This window comes from Nyctereutes procyonoides, unplaced genomic scaffold (assembly GCF_905146905.1).
Source record: "Nyctereutes procyonoides isolate TBG_1078 unplaced genomic scaffold, NYPRO_anot_genome, whole genome shotgun sequence".
In the NCBI taxonomy this organism is placed as follows: Eukaryota; Metazoa; Chordata; class Mammalia; order Carnivora; family Canidae; genus Nyctereutes; species Nyctereutes procyonoides.
This window is the reverse complement of record NW_026575125.1, coordinates 65,742,742-65,762,446: the sequence shown is the minus strand read 5'-3', so window position 1 is coordinate 65,762,446 and position 19,705 is coordinate 65,742,742. Positions and strand designations below refer to the sequence as shown.

Here is a 19,705-nt window from a genome sequence, read left to right as displayed (position 1 = left end):
AGTGTAAATCGATACTCCTTTCAAGGAAGTCTTTTATGGAACACAAAACCCACAAGAACTTACAGAAAGAAAGTTCAACCACCAATATGCCAAAGTATGCACATCTCTCTCCATAGAAAGTCTAGAGACCCAGAAATCAGGGGATAACTTGTGTTTTATAAATAACTCCTAGGGGCACCCTAGGAGTTGGTGGGTGACTGGGTGGCTCAGTCAGTTAGGCATATGACTCTTTGTTTCAGCTAAGGTCACAGTCTCAGGGTCATGAGATCAAGCCCCATGTTGGGCTCTGCACTCATGTGCAGTGCAGAGTCTGCTTGAGATTCTTTCTCTCTTTTTCTCCCTCTGTCCCTCCCTCTCACTCTCTTTCTCAAATAAATAAATAAAATCTTTTAAAAAAATCAATTTTCTTCACTATTTCCAGAGATAATATCAAAAAGTTCATAATTTTTGACCAAAGTAAGATGTAATTTTAAATTGGAGCACCTTATTAAGAGTTCAACTTTTGCAAACTCCTTGAGACTTTTCCAAAATTTAGTGACACCAAAAATCTTATTTTCCAATTTTATACCATTATTCCTGGTTAGCTAGTTATGCGATTTTTTGCCCTTCATTGACTATAAATTATCAGCCAACATGGAATGAAACTATTTTATGAAAATAGAAGATTTTATTAAGCTAATATGGAATGGAAGATTTTTATTAAATTTTCTGATGTAGAGACAATTAAATTTGTAAATACACAGAAAAGTCAGGGTATAACCATAGCATAGAAAATCCTAGACATACTAGACTGAAAGCATAAGTCTTGTTTTTATTATCACCATTTTTCTCTTATTGTTAAACTGTGTAACTTTAAGGAAGGCACTAGAATTGTTTGTGCCTTTGTTTTCTATGATAATAGGAAGAGTATTGGCTTCTTACTTGCCTCACAGTAGCAATACAAGGGCATGAGGAGGTCAATAATTATATTTTGGCAATATGTATTTTAAAATAATTTAAATGCTGATATGTACATATCATTTTTATATTAGTAGAGAATAAAACCTTCCATGTTTATAAATGATATGCTAGTGTGGTTATGGTACTAAAACAACATTTTCTCCTGTTTGTTGGAAAGAAAATGGTTAAGAAAATATTTTGTTCATGGGATAAATGTGTAAAAATAAAACATGCCTTAACAACCCCAAAACATTCCTGGGAAACCTGAACAGCACTCCCAAAGATAAAAAACAGTCTTTTTTTGATCCTGTCATCTTTAACACTAAAATAACAGCCTAGACGTTTTGCTTTTTTAGAATAAAAGACTTACTTCTTTTGCCTTTTGAAGCACTTGAAAATTTAAAAGAGAAAAAACTCAAAAATGCTGACCACATAATAGTTGACTATTCATGGTGAGTGTAGAACATGAAAGGTTACAATATGGATCTGTGCCTACTCATTTCTTTTCAACTTGAGCAGCATTCTCCTGCTTCTGCTAATTTAGCAGTCATACAGCTGACATATTTCTCAGTTTTCTAAATATTGCATGGGCTTTTGTTCTAACATGTCAGTGCAAAAGTATCAATTCTGCCCCAGTGTCATTCATGATGCTTATTTGACTTGACAGCATTCCATTAAACCAATGAGTTTTTTTCCTTCTTGATGGTTTCAAATATTCCTCTGAGTGATTTATTTGTGGTTTTTTAAACTGATTATGAAACATTAACATTTATAAGAAAACTCCATGGCAAATACAGTCAGAAAAAAGGATACAAAACAATAAAAATTTATATCCTCCATTGTCTTGATTCCTCAAAAGTCACCCTAATTACTTCCTCCCCACAAAACAAAAGGTCTACACTCAAAATATTTAAACTTCTAAGGAAATACCACTGAAATATGTAGTATTGCTTGGTGTCTCTCTTGGGAAAGCAAAAATACATACATTAAAAAATCATGTATGTTAACTTCAGAGCTTACATAAGGAAAACATTTTGTTCCTTTCTTAGTCCTTTATGAAATCAGGTATGATCTCCAGAACAATGCACTGATGCTTCATTGATTATGTTCCAGCAGTATAAAGCAGTCTAAAGCCAGAAAGTCTGAAAAGAAGAGCATTTGTGTTCTATTTTTAGATTAAGGTATATGTTTTTCAGAGAAGATGCTGTCCCATAAAAATATAAATCCTGAGCATCTGGAAAAGAACTTTTGCTTTGTGGCAACAAATTATTTAGATGTAAATAAGTCCTACAGGATTGTAAAGATTTCTTTGCCAATTTCTGCAAGCCATTTAAGATAAATATTAGGATCTTATTAGGATCTAGGATCTCTCCTAGAGGAAGAACTTGTAGCTATTCATGACTGAAATCTGAATCAGATTGTCAAGCCTCTCTAGCTGGGTCATGAATAGAAGCCTGGTTTGGTAATGCATTAGGTAAAGTAGACGTGGACTCAATTTGCATATGAGAATAATTCTTGTGAAATAACTTTCATTTTCTTGGCAAGAAAGAGAAGTCAAGCATCTTCAAGAAAATTGAGGAATACCCTTCCTTAGAAAATGTTATGGGTTCAAAAAAGAAGTAAAATGTGAAACAGGCAGAGTTAAGTATTTGGGCCCCCAAACCTCCTCTTTTCTCTTAGTTTTACACAATCTCTATCCATTAGGCTTTGCTCAGGGAACTCCTTCCTTTCCCCAGCACCAACTCTCACAATTTCATTCACACTAATATCTAAACAATAAATGTGAAAATTACAATACCGTAGGGAAATTATTTAAGATTTTGTGCTTTGCATTAGACAGGTACTAAGAAAGTTGGCAATGCCAGAAACATTGTGAATTCCCAGAGACCATGGAATCTATCTGGAACTATTACTTGCAGATAAACAAGCTCTGGTGAAGTGTGTTCTATTACTTGATTAATTAAATCTGATTTGCTAAAGAAAAGTGTTCTTTGAGAATCCATGCTCAATCCATTTCCCTCAGTAAGTCAGAAATCAAAGCTCTCACACATGAGTGAAATATTTTCTACAGAGTGCCTACATTAAGTTTCTATATTGCATTTCTACACAAAGAACTAGTGGCTTTAATTGAGATTTCTAGAAAGTTTCTCCAATTCTATTCTTTTATTCCTGGAGAGCTACTGATTTTCACTGTGTGTACTCAGGTGTTTGTTTTCATTTTTTGTCCACTGTGTGTTTTGCGGCTTATTGTCAATAAAATTTAAGCAAACATATAGAGTATTTTGATAATTACTTATGGTTAAGTATTATCCTTTCATCACTAACATAATATAATGTTTATATACAGATAAAGAATATATGTATGCATGTATAACACATAAATATAAATATATGTGCATGCCTTCTGGTTTCCATCTGTGTCCCCGTGTGTGTGTGTGCACCTCATCTCAGTTGGTCCTCCTGAGACCTCCTGAGCACCAATACTAGTGCCCCATGTGGTCTTATTTCCACTCCAACAAGATGAAAGAAACTATCTTGAACCAGGAGAAACTCATAAAACTGCAAGCACAAGTGTGTATTAGTGGGAAAGGAACTGCTTGCCAAAAGAAGAGGGGTGGTTCATAGAACAACTACAACATATGATAAAAAACAAACAAACAAATAAAAACTTCAGTCCTTCTTAAAGAAGTTAGAGGTAAAGAACATCTCTAGGTATTGAAGAAGTGAATATGTTCACAAACCAAGAAACAGCGATCCACTTTAACAGCCCTAAAGTTCACACATCCTAGTCAGTGAACACTTTCAGTATTACAGGCCATGCTGAGACAAAGCAGCTGAGCGAAATGCTACCCAGTATCTTAAACCAACATGATACAGGCAGTCCGAGTAGTTTAAGAAGACTGGATGAAGCTCTGCCCAAATACTGTGTAGATGGAAAAGCACCACTTGCTATCAGAGAGGAGGAAGGTGATTAAGTTGGAGATCTTGTGGAGAATTTTGATGGAACTTCCAAGAATTAAGTAAACTGAATTGAGTCAACTTCGGAACAAGATAAAACTTTAAGAAGTTACTGGGAACTGCTATTTTATGACTGCTTTTTAAAATTTTGTTCATGGATCTGATAAAATCTAGATCTTTAATATTTTTAAGCACAAGCCCCTTGGACACTACAGCTCTTTTCAGTTTTTTGCTTATACACAATTCATTCTCTGCAGCTAATTAAGCTGAAAAAGTCTGGGAATAAAGTTTGAAACAAGATTAATAAAGTTCTTTGCCTCACAAAAAAAACAAAGTTTAGTTTTGGGTGTGATAATTCCCTTGAAAGGGCTCTTATTTAACTATTTTAGGGCTTAAGACTGAGGCTTTTGTCTCTCCATATTGTAAGCCAGGAGAGAAAGGAAAAGTCCTATGAGAGTAATAATTCCCTTGAGGACATACCTGAATCGATGAACAATGTATTTTAAGACCATTCGGACACTGGCAAACTTCCCAGTATGTAATTTCTTCTTATCTTGTGCTCATGTTCATGTTATTTCAGCAGGAAAGCCTTGTGCAACCCTCCCCCTACCTGGAGTCAAATAGTCATGTGTTTATCTCTGGTAGTAATAGTCTTTGCACTCTTCTTGAACTAACCTTTTGTCCCTTAAACAATCTGACCTCCAGCTGTGAACAATAAGCAAGGGTTGGAATGCTAGGCTAATTCTAGAAAGATCATACAAAAGCATTGGTTTTGATGATGATACTGCTATAACAATCCCTTTGTGATATGATTTATTTCTCTGTTGCATATTGATAACTATAAAATTTTAAAAAGTCAAAGGTCAGTTCCTCTGTCTACATCAACTAAACTAGCATATATATCACTTCTTAAATTCTCTTTCTCTTTAAGTCACAGTCTTTGCTCTTCTCAACATTTTTGGGGGCACTGAGTTTCTGCTATACAGCAGTATGAGCTTTTCTGTAAAAAGGGGAATTATAAAGTTGGAATATCATGAAATTTGCAGAAAAAGGATAGAGTACAGAGTATTCAGGAAATATATCTAAAAAACTCTGATGAAACTTTTGACAAAGAAGGAAAGAATATACAATGGGGGAAAAAGGATGTCTTTTCAACAAATGGTGTTGGGAAAACTGGACAGCAACATGCAAAAGAAAGAAACTGAACCCTTTTCTTATGTAATACACAAAAATAAATTCAAAATGGATTAAAGACCTAAATGTAACACCTGAAATCCTAGAAATCCTAGAAGAGAACACAGGCAGTAAATTCTTTGACATTGGCCATAGCAACTACTTTCTAGATATGTCTAGAAACAAAAGTGAAACAAAACTAAAAAATAAAGTATTGGGAGTATATCACAATAAAAAGCTTCTGTACAGTGAAAGAAACAATCAACAAAACTAAAAGGCAACATAGGGAATGGGAGAAGATATTTGCAAATTACATATCTGATAAAGGGTTAGTATCCAAAATCTATAAAGAACTTAGAAAATTCAAAATACAAATAACCCAACTAAGAAATGGGCAGGAAACATAGACACATTTTTACAAAGAAAATATCCAAATATAATAAACACATGTAAAGATTTTCATCTGGTATTTCTTTCTCTGATTGACTTATTTTCCTTAGCATAATAGCATATGATTTCACTCATATGTGGAATTTAAGAAACAAAATGGATGAAATTTCAGAAGGGGGAAAAGAGAAAGAGAGGGAAACAAATCATGAGACTCAACTATAAGGAACAAACTGAGGGTTCATGGAGGAAGGTGGGTGGGGGATTGGATATATGGGTGATGGGTATTAAAGAGGACACTTGTTATGATGAGCCCTAGGTTTTACATGTAAATGATGAACCACTGAATTCTACTCCTGAAAAAATATTGAACTGTATGTCAAGTAACTAGAACTTAAACATTAAAAAGATAAAAATAAAGAAAAGATGTTCATCATCACTTATCATCAAGGAAATGCAAATCAAATCCCTGTCACAATGATTAAAATCAGCAATCAGGAACACAAGAAACAAGATGTGTGTTGACAAGGATGTGGAGTAAGGGGAACACTCTGGCACCTTTGGTGGGAATGTGAACTGGTGCAGTCACTCTGGATAACAGTATGGAGTTTCCTCAAAAGTTAAAAATAGAACTACCCTATGATCCAGCAATGGCATTACTGGGTATTTATCCAAATAATACAGAAGCACTAATTCAAAGGCATACATGCACCCCTATATTTATAGCAGGATTATTTACACTAGCCAAGATATGGAAGCAGCCTGAGTGTCCACTGATTGATGAATGGATAAAGAAGATGTGAGATATATATAAAATGCAATATTATTCAGCTATAAAAAAGCATAAACTGTTGACATTTGCAACAACAGGAATGGAGCTGTACAATATGATGCTAAGCAAAGTAAGTCAGTCAGAGAAAAATACCACATGATTTCACTCATATGTGAATTTAAGAAACAAAACAAATGAGTAAAGGGGAAAAAAGAGAGAGGCAAACCGAGAAACACTCTTAATTATAAAGAACTAATGGTTATCAGAGGGGAGAGAAATGGGATATGGGTTAAATAAGCAATGGTATTTAGGGAGTACACTTGTCAAAATGAGCACCAGGTTATGTATAGAATTGTTGAATCACTATATTGCACACCTGAAACTAATATACCACTGTATGTTAACTGGAATTAAAATAAAAACTTACAAAGCTGAAAGAAAAGAAAACATTACGTCAGGTCAAAGAAGCTAGACCTAAGAGGTCACATACTATATGATTCTACTTATAAGGAATAACTAAAATAGGCAAATTCACGCAGTAAATGAATTATTAGATTAATGTTTGCCAGGGGTGGGGGAGTCAGGGGAGAATTGGGGAGTGACAACTAATGGTTACAGGTTTTTTTTTGAAGGTAATGAAAAATTTCTGGAATTATATAATGGTGATAGTTACACAAATCTATGAATATAATAATACCACTGAGTTGTATACTTTAAAAGAGTAAATTTTGTTACATGTGAATTGTACTTTAATAAAACTCTCATAAAAATTCACTTTGTGACAACACGGATGGACTCTGATGGCATTATGCTATGTGAAATAAGTCAGATGGAGAAAGACAAATACTGTGTTATTTCATGTTATATGGAATCTTTTTTAAAGGTTTTATTTATTTATTTATGAGAGACAGAGAGAAAGAGAGAGAGAGAGAGAGAGAGAGAGAGAGAGAGGCAGAGACACAGGCAGAGGGAGAACCAGGCTCCATGCAGGGAGCCTGATGCAGGACTTGATCCTGGGACTCCAGGATCATACCCTAGGCCAAAGGCAGGCGCTAAACCGCTGAGCCACCCAGGGATCCCTACATTATGTGGAATCTGAAAAACAAAACAAAACAACTAAGCTTATATATACAGAAAACAGACTGGGTTTGCCAGAGGCAGGGTTTAAGTGATGGACAAAATCAATGAAGACGTAAAAAAGGTACAAACTTTCAATTATAAATAAATAAGTCATGATGATGTAATGTGCAACATTATATTGAAAGTTGTGAACTGAGTAAATTTTAAATGTTCTCATCACAAGAAAAAAATTTTTGTAACTATGTATGAAGACAGGTGTTAACTAGATTTCTTGTGGTGATCTCACAACATATACAAATGTCAAATCATTATGCTATACAGTTGAAGCTAATATAATGTTATATGTCAATTATATTTTGACAAAGAAATGTTATATAATTGTTTTCTAGTTCCAATGTGCATAAGAATATTTGCAGTTGATATACTAACATTAATCTGAGTCACAAAATAATAGAATCTTTCTGAATGATTAATTTCAAAGATTTGTGTAATAAAAGCTGATTTTTAAAGACAAAAAAACCTTCACTTTGGAAGCTCAAAACCTTTTTCACTTTCTAATAAAGACACAAATATTTATTGAACTTGAGTTCAATTCATGCAAAAGGTCATTGCATACACTGATAATATTCATACTGCAGAAATAATGACACTAAGTATCATAAAATAATAGAAAATTGCAGTTTAGAAAAAAATAGTGATTATTCCCATGTCCCTTACACTAATATGTTCACTAAATGTAAAGATTCATTAAATGTGGAAGAATATTTCATGTGCCCAGCTCTAAAACTTTATGCAGATTAAACTGCCCTTTATGAAAACTTCCAAACTCATTATATGAAGTCAGCACTACCTTGACCCAAATCCAGAAAAAGACCCGCTCAAAAAGAATTACAAACCAAAATCCCTGATGAACATAAATGTCAAAATATTCACCAAATTGCTAGCCAATGGGATCCAACAGTACATTAAAAGGATTTTCACTACAACCAAGTGGGATTCATTCCTGTTCTGCAAAATGGGTTCAACATGAGGGGGGCACTTGACGGGATGAGCACTGGGTGTTATTCTGTATGTTGGCAAATTGAACACCAGTAAAAAGTAAATTTATTATAAAAAAACATTCACAAATCAATCAACGTGATGTATCACATTAATGAAAAAAAAAAGAGAAGAACCATATGATGCTGTCAACTGAAGCAGAAAAAAAGCATTTAATAAAATACAGTATCCTTTACTCTTCAAAGTGTTGAGATAGAAGAAAGATACCTCAATATCATAAAAGCCATCTATGAAAAGTCCACAGCAAATATCATTCTTAATGGGGAAAACGTGAGAGTTTTTCCCCTAAGGTCAGGAATGCAACAAGGATTCTGACTCTCAACACTGTTGTTTAAAATAGTAATAGAAGTACTAGCCTCAGTAATTAGAAAACAAAAAGAAATAAAAGGCATTCAAATTAACAAAGAAGTCAAACTTTCACTCTTCACAGATGACAACATATTTTACATGCAAATCCAAAAGACTCCAATCCAAAATTGCTAGCACTCATACAGCAATTCAGCAATGTGGCATGATACAAAATTGATGTACAGAAATCAATGGCATTTCTGTACACTAACAATGAGACTGAAGAAAGAGAAATTAAGGAATCAATCCCATTTACAATTATACTAAAAAAAAGAGAAGATAACTAGGAATAAACCTAATCAAAGAGATAAAGGACCTGTACCATAAAAACTACACTTTTTTTCTACTTATGAAGAAATTGAGGAAGACACAAAGAGATGGAAAAACATTTAATGCTCATGGATTGGATGAATAAATATTTTGAAAGTATCTATGCTACCCACAGAGCAATCTATACATTCAATGCAATCTCTATCAAAATACCGTCGACATTTGTCGCATAGTAGGAGCAAATAATCTTAATATTTGTATGGAACTAGAAAAGTCCCTGAAGAGCCAAAGGAATGTTGAACAAAAGAAAACCAAAGCTGGGTGCATCACAATGCCTGATTTTAAGCTGTATTGCAAAGCTGTGATCATCAAGACAGCATGGTACTGGCACAAAAACAGACACATAGGTCAATAGAACAGAGAACCAGAAATTGACCCTCACTTTTTTAAAATTGCAATTGACATATCTAGTATCCAGATCGGTAAAGAATTTATCAAACTCAACACCCAAAAAACCAACAGTCCAATCAAGAAATGGGCAGAAGACATGAAAAGACATTTCTCCAAAGAAGGCATACAAAGGGCCAACAAACACATGAAAAAATGCTCAACATCACTCAGCATCAGGGAAATACAAATCAAAGCCACAATGTGACACTATGTCATACCAGTTAAAATGACTAAAACTAACAAGACAGGAAGCAACAAATGTTGGTAAGGATGCAGAGAAAGGGGAGCCCTCTTCCACTTTTGTTGGGAATTCAAGATGCTACAGCCACTCTGGAAAACAGTATGGAGGTTCTTCAAGAAGTTAAAAATAGAGATACCCTATGACCCAGCAATTGCATTACTGGATATTTACCACCAAAATACAGATGTAATGAAACATAAGGGCACCTGCACCCCAATGTTCATAGCAGTAATGTCCACAATAGCCAAACTGGAAAGAGCTGAGATGTCCTTCAATAGATAAAGAAGATGTGGTACATATATACAATGGAATGTTAATTGTCTTTCTCTCAAATCCTAAGATTTGTATGGAATATATATATATATATATATATATATATATATATATATATATATATGACAACCCATTTCCAATAATACATATAATATATATAGACATATATAATACATATATATAACACATATTTTATATATATATATATATGTATAAAATGGAGTGATGGTCATTAAGAATAGCAAGTGGCGTGATGAGTACTGGGTGTTACAAGCAACTGATGAATTATTGAACTCTACACCTGAAACTAAGAGAATTGTTTGTGAAAAAGAGATAATGATTAGGCTTATATATTCCATATAAATCTATCTATCTATCTATCTATCTATCATCTATCTAATCTATCACTCAGCCATCAGAAAGCATGAATATCTACCATTTACGTTGACATGAATGGAACTGGAGGGTATTATGCTAAGTGAAATAAGTCAATTGGAGGAAAACAATTATTGTATGGTTTCACTCATATGTGGAATACAAAAAATAGTGTAAGGGACCATAAGGGAAGGCAGGGAAACTGAATGAGGAAAAATCAGAGAGGGAGACAAACCCTGAGAGACTCTTAACTCTAGAAAGCAAACTGAGGGTTGCTGAAGGGGAGGTGAGTGGGAGGAAAGGGTACCTAGTTGATGAGCATTAAGGAGGGCATGTGATATGATAAGCACTGGGTGTTATATAGAACTGACTTCTTAAACTAATAATGTTGGCAACTAATTATATGTTGGCAAATTGAATTTAAATTAAAAAATAAACTGCCCTTTATAATGGAAATAAAAATATAAAATAACAATACATGATTACTATTATTTTAATTTTTTACATACACATATACTCTTAAGAGTCAGATATGTCCTGTAAATCAGCTTTTGAAATCTGGCATGGTAATAAGCTAAGCAAATCACTATTGATTTTTTTTTCAAGTTCCAATTCATTTACAAATGACCTTTTTAAAAATAAAATATACCAATATTTAGCTATTGTAAACCCCATTTATGAAAACAATCTCCCAAGTAACATATATATGACAACCCATTTCCAATAATATCCCCAAAGGCTTCGAAAAAAGGAATTAAAATTCTATTTTTCTTGGTCTATTTTAAGAGCTATTGCTTAGATTTTTGTTTTATGTTGTCGCCCATTTGTCTTTAATCTGTAAGAAAAACCTGTGTTTCCTAGAAGATACTGCAAATCAATTTGCAAATATGTGGAAGAGAATAGTATGGTGGGTAATATCCAGCATAACTTCCTAAAGATCAAGACTTGTCAGAAGAATCTTATCTCCTTCTGTGACAGAATGACAGCCTGAGGATAGAGGGGAAGCAATAGATGTAATTTATTTTGACTTTATCAAGATTTTGTGACCAGTCTAAACAATTGGCTCATCAATAATGTGTGAAAACCCAGGCAGGTCACATGGCTAGTGAGAGTACCCAGAAGGCAGGAGAGGAGCACTCAAAGAGTGGCCACTCATGAATTAGTATCAGTTTTGGGCAATGATACAAAATATCTCCTAGATCCCAAGGGTGGTCCAACATTTTTATCAGTGTCCTGAACACAAACATAGGACATTTTGATCAGGTGACACTAGAATAAAACTTCTGACAATGGGTTCAGAATCTGAAGTGACATTGCTAAATGGAAGACACAATAAATACATGGTATGGAATTTCAGAGCACTGGATTCAGGAGGGTACCTATAACATAAAAACAATACAGATAATGGAAACAGAAAGATGATCAAGTATCATGGAAATTAAGATTAGAATTCAAAAACAATAATTATTATCTCAAACTCCTTCATTGTCACTTAGGCACAAAAATAGAAGAGGGCTTGTTCAAATCACAGAACAAAACTGTAGCAGAAATACATATTCAGAATTAATGTACAAAAACACAAAAATGCTTAAAGAGCATAACTAAGAATCAAGACAGTAGATCCAACACTGGCTAGATTCTTCCTCAGAGGTGGAATTCTGCCCTTTGATCTAATTAATGGTCTAGTTGGGGGCAGGAGGAAAGAGAAGTATTAAGAATAATCACAAAGTATGATTATACCCTGCCAAAAAAAAGTTCTAAAAGATCACATCATTTCAAATTATTCATTGTTAAAAAGAGATAATGATTAGGCTTAATTTGAAGGTGTTTTTATACAGACTGCCTTAACACTGAGAGAACAAGTTCTTAATCAACTACCTGAGTTATTAAGAGTAGACATAATAAATAATCCTCCATTAGTCAGAGTTGCTTATTCCTGGAATAAGTTTTTAGAAGGGTTTTAAAAAATACAATTGGTTCTGGAGACATCTGGCTAGCTTATTTAGTAAAGCATATGACTCTTAATCTTGGGGATTGTGAGTCCTAGACCCACGTTGAGTGTAGAGACTCTTAACTAATAGAAAACAAACTGAGGGTTGCTGGAGAGAAGGTGGATGGGGAGATTGGGTAAGGGAGTGATGGGCATTAAGGAGAGCAAGTGGTGTGATGAGCACTGGGTGTTATAAGCAACTGATGAATTATTGAACTCTACACCTGAAACTAATGATGTAATGTATGTTGGCTAATTGAATTTAAATTTAAATAATGGGAAAACAAACAAATAAAAAACAATGGGTCCTCTGGCTTGTATTCCTTTTACTGGGCCATAGGCATCAAAGTAAGATTGATAAAGTACCCAAAGTTTACAATTCTATGAGAAAAGCCATCTAAAACCAGTTCTTGGTATCAGGATCTAATAACAAAACATGCTTCACTTGACTTTCTAGAACCTTCTTTCTCTGTATCTAAAGAGGTGTTTGGATAACATAGAAAATGAAGGTAACTTCGCGATTTTCTAATTCAACTTTGCAAGTTAATCCACCATATATACTTTGATTCTTTCCACTATAAAATATATTCTCTAAAAGGTAAAATATTCAACATCTGCTCAGAACCTAAACCAACACAAAAGTCAGAATAATCGGGCAGCCCCGGTGGCTCAGCGGTTTAGCGTCGCCTACAGCTCAGGACGTGATCCTGGAGACCTGGGATCGAGTCCCACGTCAGGCATGGAGCCTGCTTCTCTCTCTGCCTGTGTCTCTGCCTCTCTCTCTCTTTCCTCTCTGTGTATTCTCATGAATAAATAAATAAAATCTTTAAAAAAAAAGTCAGAATAATCAGGGACTCAGAGGATAAAGATTTACATGATTATCATCTTGGATTTTCCAGAGGAAGTGAAGTCACTGTGCACAGTTCTTCCTGAAATAAGCAATGTAATTGAAAAATACTCTGCTTATTTCTACTTCCATTTATTTCTAAATGGGCAACACTCAACGTCTTTGTTATGGAAAAAAATGACCTGCTGCTATTTCTGATTTGACAGCTACAATTATAATCATTCAGGCATCTATTTCCCACCAACTCTCCACAGCCATACCTTTAGTGATTAATTATAAAGCTCCAGGAGCAATAATACACAAACTAATTTCCTAAAACAATAAAAGACAGAATTTCTCATTTGGAGCTAAATGAAACACGAACAGGTTGTTTATTCATGCTGAAATCTTGATGCAGAGTCATGGTGCAGCCATTAGAGAAGCTATTAAACAAAATCTCAAATCAAAGAAAGTATAGGTCTGTCTTCAGAAGAGAAACTACTGCTTTTGCCTAAGATTTTTCTAACACCTATGCTTGTTTTTCCTTTTTATGTCTCATCTTATTAATTCTATTATCACTGCTTCCTTTTTCTTTTTCTTCTCTTACAGACTCATCTAAAAATACCAATTTTAACCAAACAGGAGATATAAGAATTCACAGAAGGGAAATTCCTATTCACTCACATTCAAACATCTCAACTAAATACAGGCTTTTTGTCCTGCTTATTTCAAGATACATCAATAGATTTGGAAATTACCTTGGGTCTTGGAATATGTTTTCTGTGAATACCTAGTTGTGTTTTGAAGAGCATAATATGCAATGACTGATCTCATACCCATTAGGAAAATGTTACATTTCTGTATGAAGAAGATGATATTTCACTCCACATTTTGATAAAACCTATCACAAATAAATAAAAGCCAAGAATTCCACAATTAAATGGCTGTAGTCAAGCAGGCAATGGGAGGATTGGAATTGGAAGTTATGAGAAATGTGCAGAGAAAATAAATTATGACTTATTAAAATAACTAGATAACACCAACACAGCATTTTAATTGAATATTGAATATTTTTACAGCTGCCATACTTTGCTTTCTGGGGATTTAGCAGCTAATATCAATGATGATATTAGATAGCAAGCTTGCCACAATACGGCATTTAAAAAAATAGCATGTTTTTGATTTGATCCTTTCAGAAGGATCTTCTGAAATTAGAAAAGAAAAAAAACTTCCCCCTTTTTGAGTCTTCTGGTTATATGTGTCACTGTGAAAATGGTTCTTCAGTGCCAAAAATCTTTTTCTAAAATAAAATATTCACATGAATACAGATAAATGGGAAGAGAGATTATTTACTTTTGTTTAAAAATTTACCTTATAATAACAAATGCTGCCCATTAGGGAAAAATAAGTAAGATTCAGTCAGATTTATTTGAGAGCCAAGATCATACTTAAAAAATTAAAGTTCTAAATCATTTTCAATCATTTTCATTATTTGCAGGTCTAGCATAGTTTAAGGCTTGATTAATTGGATCCAATTTCAGAACTTCAAACATTTCTTTTCTATAACTCACTTAATTTAGGAGAAAGAATATATTATCAAAAAAACTCCTCAGAGATATAATCAAAATAGTAATGTCTACAGTAGATCCTGAGGTCAGGTCAAGTCTGACCTGAGACCTAGTATTTACATTGTAAATAGAACTTTGGATGGGCCAAATTAAGGACAGTTTCCTTTATCAGCAGCATCTCCATCTCTCACTTATTGATTGAGACTTAATGATAATGAAAGAAATTCCATTATATATCTTAGATTATACTGTAAAATCAATTCAAACAAGAGCATAATGTTATAACAGAGAGATTAGTGTCACTCTTTCATTATCTAGCTGTATGACCATACATCATCTGTAGTGTGAAGGTGTGGCACTTAATTATTTCAAACCACTTAGTACTCTAAAATTTAATTTTAAAAAATACTTGCCAGTAGATTGTAAATAACATGTGCTTTATAGTTAATCTAGGAATGTAATTAATCCAAAATTTCCAGTTATTAAACATAATATTTCCTCAAGCCAAATCCTCAACTCTTACCCAATTCCTAGAGACAGGCTGAGAGTTCTGAGAACCACTATTGGAAAATGACTGCCCTGGGGAATTTATTGTAAAATCTCCTTACATCATTCAAGGCCATCCATTCTTCTCATTTTTACTTTCAGATCCTTCAAAGACCACTTCTAATGTCACACACTACTCTTGGATTTTCTTTCTGAATCTGTTATTCATAAAGAATTTCCCTTTTCTCTATTTTCACATAGTACTTTGTACGTCTCATTGCTTTTAATACATTCCATTGACTATACATTAATTCATTTTTATATTTATTTTCCTAGATCATAAGCATTTGAAAGCCAGTCATCTTTGTCTTTTCTCCCCATTGTATTAACATATTGACTTTTTATTACTGGAATGTTATACATTATGGATTAAAACTGAATTTAGTAAAGAATTATATTCAAGAATAATCTCTTATAGGGAGTCTTATTAATGGTCATTATCCACACTGTTCATTTCACTCACATACTGGACTCTTATGACATGTCTATCATTTGCGAGTCACGTCAAAGACATCACTGGAATTATGTGCAACTGCAGCTGAAGATAACCACCATAGATCATAATCTAATGCTCAGCATCTAGGTCACCACACAAATCACATAAAACATTCAATATGCTCTCCTTATATAATACTTCACAACCCACTTGATTGAATATTATTACTGCATTGACTGATTTTTCTTGACCTAATTGGATCCAGTACTTATCTCATGAATAAAACCTTAGTGATTCTCTAATATCTAGCTTAACTTTGGTTTGAATGTCTGATTTTCCATTTCTACTTGAACCACAAAAATTCAGGAAGACCATGCCGATTAACATTAATCGGATTCTAAATGCTGCTAATTGATATCTCCCTTGTCGATACATACCTGTTTCCTTCACTTCTTGGAAGACACTAAAGTAAATCAAAAGTTTATAACCATGGAAATCAAAAGGAAAAATCAATCATAGCATTTGATCTCAAAAAAATTAAATAACATCACCAATTTACATCCTGAGACAGATACCCAAAGAGTTTCAAAGACACACTAGTCCTTGGATTATCAAAAACAATTTCAGATCCAAAATTCTTGATATGAATTTCCATTTGAAATGATCATCTGTGAAACTGTAGCTTATTATTTTTCAGTGAGTAGAGATTTCATTTATGCAGACTTTTCTCACATTTATTGAATTATAATTGACAAATACAATTATATATATTTAATATTATATATTTATCATATTAATAAATATATCTAGTAATACTTTAATATTCAATAATTTGATGTACATATACATTTTGAAATCATGAAATAATTTATAATCAAGTGAATGAACATGTCTGTCACCTCACACATAATTAGCATTTTCTTTGTTTTGTGGTGAAACACTTAAGATCTTAGCAAATTTCAATTTTGTAATCAGTATTGATTAGAGTTAACAATCAGTATTGTTAACTATAGTCACATTGTTGTACATCAGATCTCAAAAACTTTATCTTGCATAACTGAAGCATTGTATACTTTGACCAACATCTCCCCAATTCCCCACCCTGCCACCCTTTGTAAGCACTATTTTCTGCTTCCATGAGTTCACTATTTTGGAATCCACATGTGAGCAAGATCATGTTGTACCTGCCTTCTGCCTATAGTTTTATCACTTTGTATGACATCCTCCACGTTCATTTATTGGAAATGGAAGGATTTGCATTTTTATGGCTCAATAATATTCCAGTATATATTACATTTTTCTCTATTGATTCATCTTTAGAAAGACATTTAAAATGCTTTCACACCTTAGCTATTATGAACAATACCACAGTGTACACAGGAATGAAGATGTCATTTTGAGGTCTTGATTTTATTTTCTTTGGATACATACCCAGTAGTGGCATTGTTAGATCATAAGGTAGTTTTATTTTGAATTTTTTAAACAAACACTGTACTCTTTCCCACAATGGTTTTACCAATTTACATTACCAACAATGTGTAGGAGTTCCCTCTCTCCACGACCTTGTCAATATTTATCATCTTTTTTTTGATAATAGCAATTCTAACAGGTGTGAGATGATATGTTGTGGATTTGATTTGCATTTCTGTGATGATTAGTGAAGTAGGGCATCATTTAAAATACCCGTTGGTGATTGTATGTCTTCATTTGAGAAATGGCTATTCAGGTTCATTGCCCATTTTTCAACTGGATTGTTTGGGGTTTCTTTTAGCTTTTGAATTGAGTTCCTTATATATTTTGAATTTTAGCCCTTTATTAGATATATAATTTACAAATATTTTCTCCCATCCCATAGGTTGCATTTTTACTCTGTTAATTATTTCCTCTGCTATATAGAAGATTTAGAGGTTTAGGAAATCCCATTTGTCTATTTTTATTTTTGTTGCTTGTGTTTTTGGTATCATAACCAAAAAAGTCATTGCCCAGATCAATGTCAAGAAGCTTTTTTTCTTATATTTTCTTCTAGTTGTTTTATTTTTTTCAGGTCTTACATTTTAGTCTTCATCCATTTTGAGTTGATTTTTGTATATCATGTGAAATAATGGTTCAATTTCATGATTTTTCATATGGATAACTCATTTTACCAGCATATTTATTGGAGATTATCCTCTTCCCATTTTGTGTTCGCAGAACTTCTGCTAAAGGTCAGTTTATTGTAAATACATAGATTGATTTCTGTGCTCTTATGCTCCATTGGTCTATGGGTCTGATTTTATGCCAGTACCACACTTTTTGATTCTGAAAGATTTATATTATATTTTAAAATCAAGCACTGTGCTGCCACTAGCTTTCTTCTTCTTTCTCAACCATACTTTGGATATTCTGGATATTTTGTGGTTATATAAAAATTTTAGAATTTCTTGTTTTATTTTCATGAAAAATGCCATTGGAATTTTGATAAGAATCAAAATTGATTTTGTAGATTACATTGGGCAATATGGACTTTTTAACAATATTTTCCGATCTATGACTATGAGATATTTTCCCATTTATCTGTGTCCTCTTTAATTTTCTTCACTAATATTTTGTAATTTTACCATCTCTTTCATTAAGTATATTCCTAAATATTTAATACTTTCTGTTGCTATTATAGATGAAATTGTTTCTTTTTGGTATATTTTTATTGGATTTCAATTTGCCAACATATAACAAACACCCAGTGATCATCCCATCACGTGCTCTCCTCAGTGCCCATCACCCAGTTACCCCATCCCCCCCCACCTCCCCTTCGTAATCCTTTGTTTGTTTCCCAGAGTTGGGAGTCTCTCATGGTTTGTCTCCCTCTCTAATTTTTCCCACTCAGTTCCCCACCTTTCCTTTATAATCCCTTTCAGTGTTTCTTATATTCCACATATGAGTGAAATCATATGATGATTGTCCTTTTCCAGAGTGCCTGTACCAGTTTGCATTCCCACCAACAGTACAAGAGGGTTCCCCCTTCTCCACATCTCCTCCAATATTTGTTGTTTCCTGTCTTGTTAACTTTCACCATTCTCACTGGTGTGAGGTGGTATCTCATTGTGATTTTGATTTGTATTTCCCTGATAGCAAGTGATGTGGAGCATTTTCTCATGTGCTTGTTGGCTGTGTGTATGTATCTTTGGGGAAATTTCTGTTCATGTCTTCTAGATTCTTTCATGGTAATATTATGGTTAGAAAAGACACATGATATAACTTTGATATTTTTAATTTGTTGAGACTTGTTTTGTGGCCTATTATATGATCTATTTTGGAGAATGTTCTCTGTGCACTTGAAAATAATGTGCATTCTTCTGTTTTAGAATGGAATGTTCAGTCCAGCTGTGGGAAAAGATGGAGGCATTGATTTTGGAACCTTCCCTGTATACTCCAAAGCCATTCTGATTCTGGAAAATGATGGAGATCAAGTTTTTGCCAAATACTACCTACACCATTTTCAAGGAGCAAAAGGCCTTTGAGAAGAACATTTTCAACAAGACCCGTCGGACTGACAGTGAAATCACCCTCTTGGAAGGCCTGACAGTAATATACAAAAGCAGTATCAATTTTTATTTCTATGTGATTGGCAGCTCCTATGAAAATGAGCTGATGCTCATGGCTGTTATGAATTGCCCCTTGAGTAATTGAGCCAGATGCTGAGCTAAAATGTAGAAAAGCAAGCTCTGCTGGAGAACTTAGAGGGGCTCTTCTTGGCTGTGGATGAAATCATAGATGGAAGGGTGATCCTAGAGAGTGATTCCCAGCAAGTGGTACACCGATGGCAGTAAGGGGTGAAGATGTCCCCCTTACAGAGCAGACCATGTCTCAGGTGCTTCAATCAGCCAAAGAATAGATCAAGTGGTCACTCCTTTAGTGAAGACCTCACTGTTCCTGGCTCCTCACCCCCTCAAAAATCCACATGTTGTTATGACTTTTCATCCAGTCCCCCAACTTATGCTCTCAGGATCACCTCAGGGATCATAAGGGATCCTTAAA

At 33.8% G+C, this 19,705-nt stretch overlaps 1 protein-coding gene and 2 pseudogenes across 1 annotated transcript in view; 2 read left to right on the top strand and 1 right to left on the bottom strand.

The window, feature by feature from the left end:
* DACH2 (dachshund family transcription factor 2) overlaps positions 1–19,705 on the bottom strand; it is a 636,043-nt gene that overhangs the window by 210,729 nt on the left and 405,609 nt on the right. The gene's annotated exons all lie outside the window — the stretch shown is intronic.
* LOC129518509 (transcription factor BTF3-like) lies at positions 3,460–3,959 on the top strand (annotated as a pseudogene).
* Positions 19,064–19,583, top strand: LOC129518508 (coatomer subunit zeta-1-like; annotated as a pseudogene).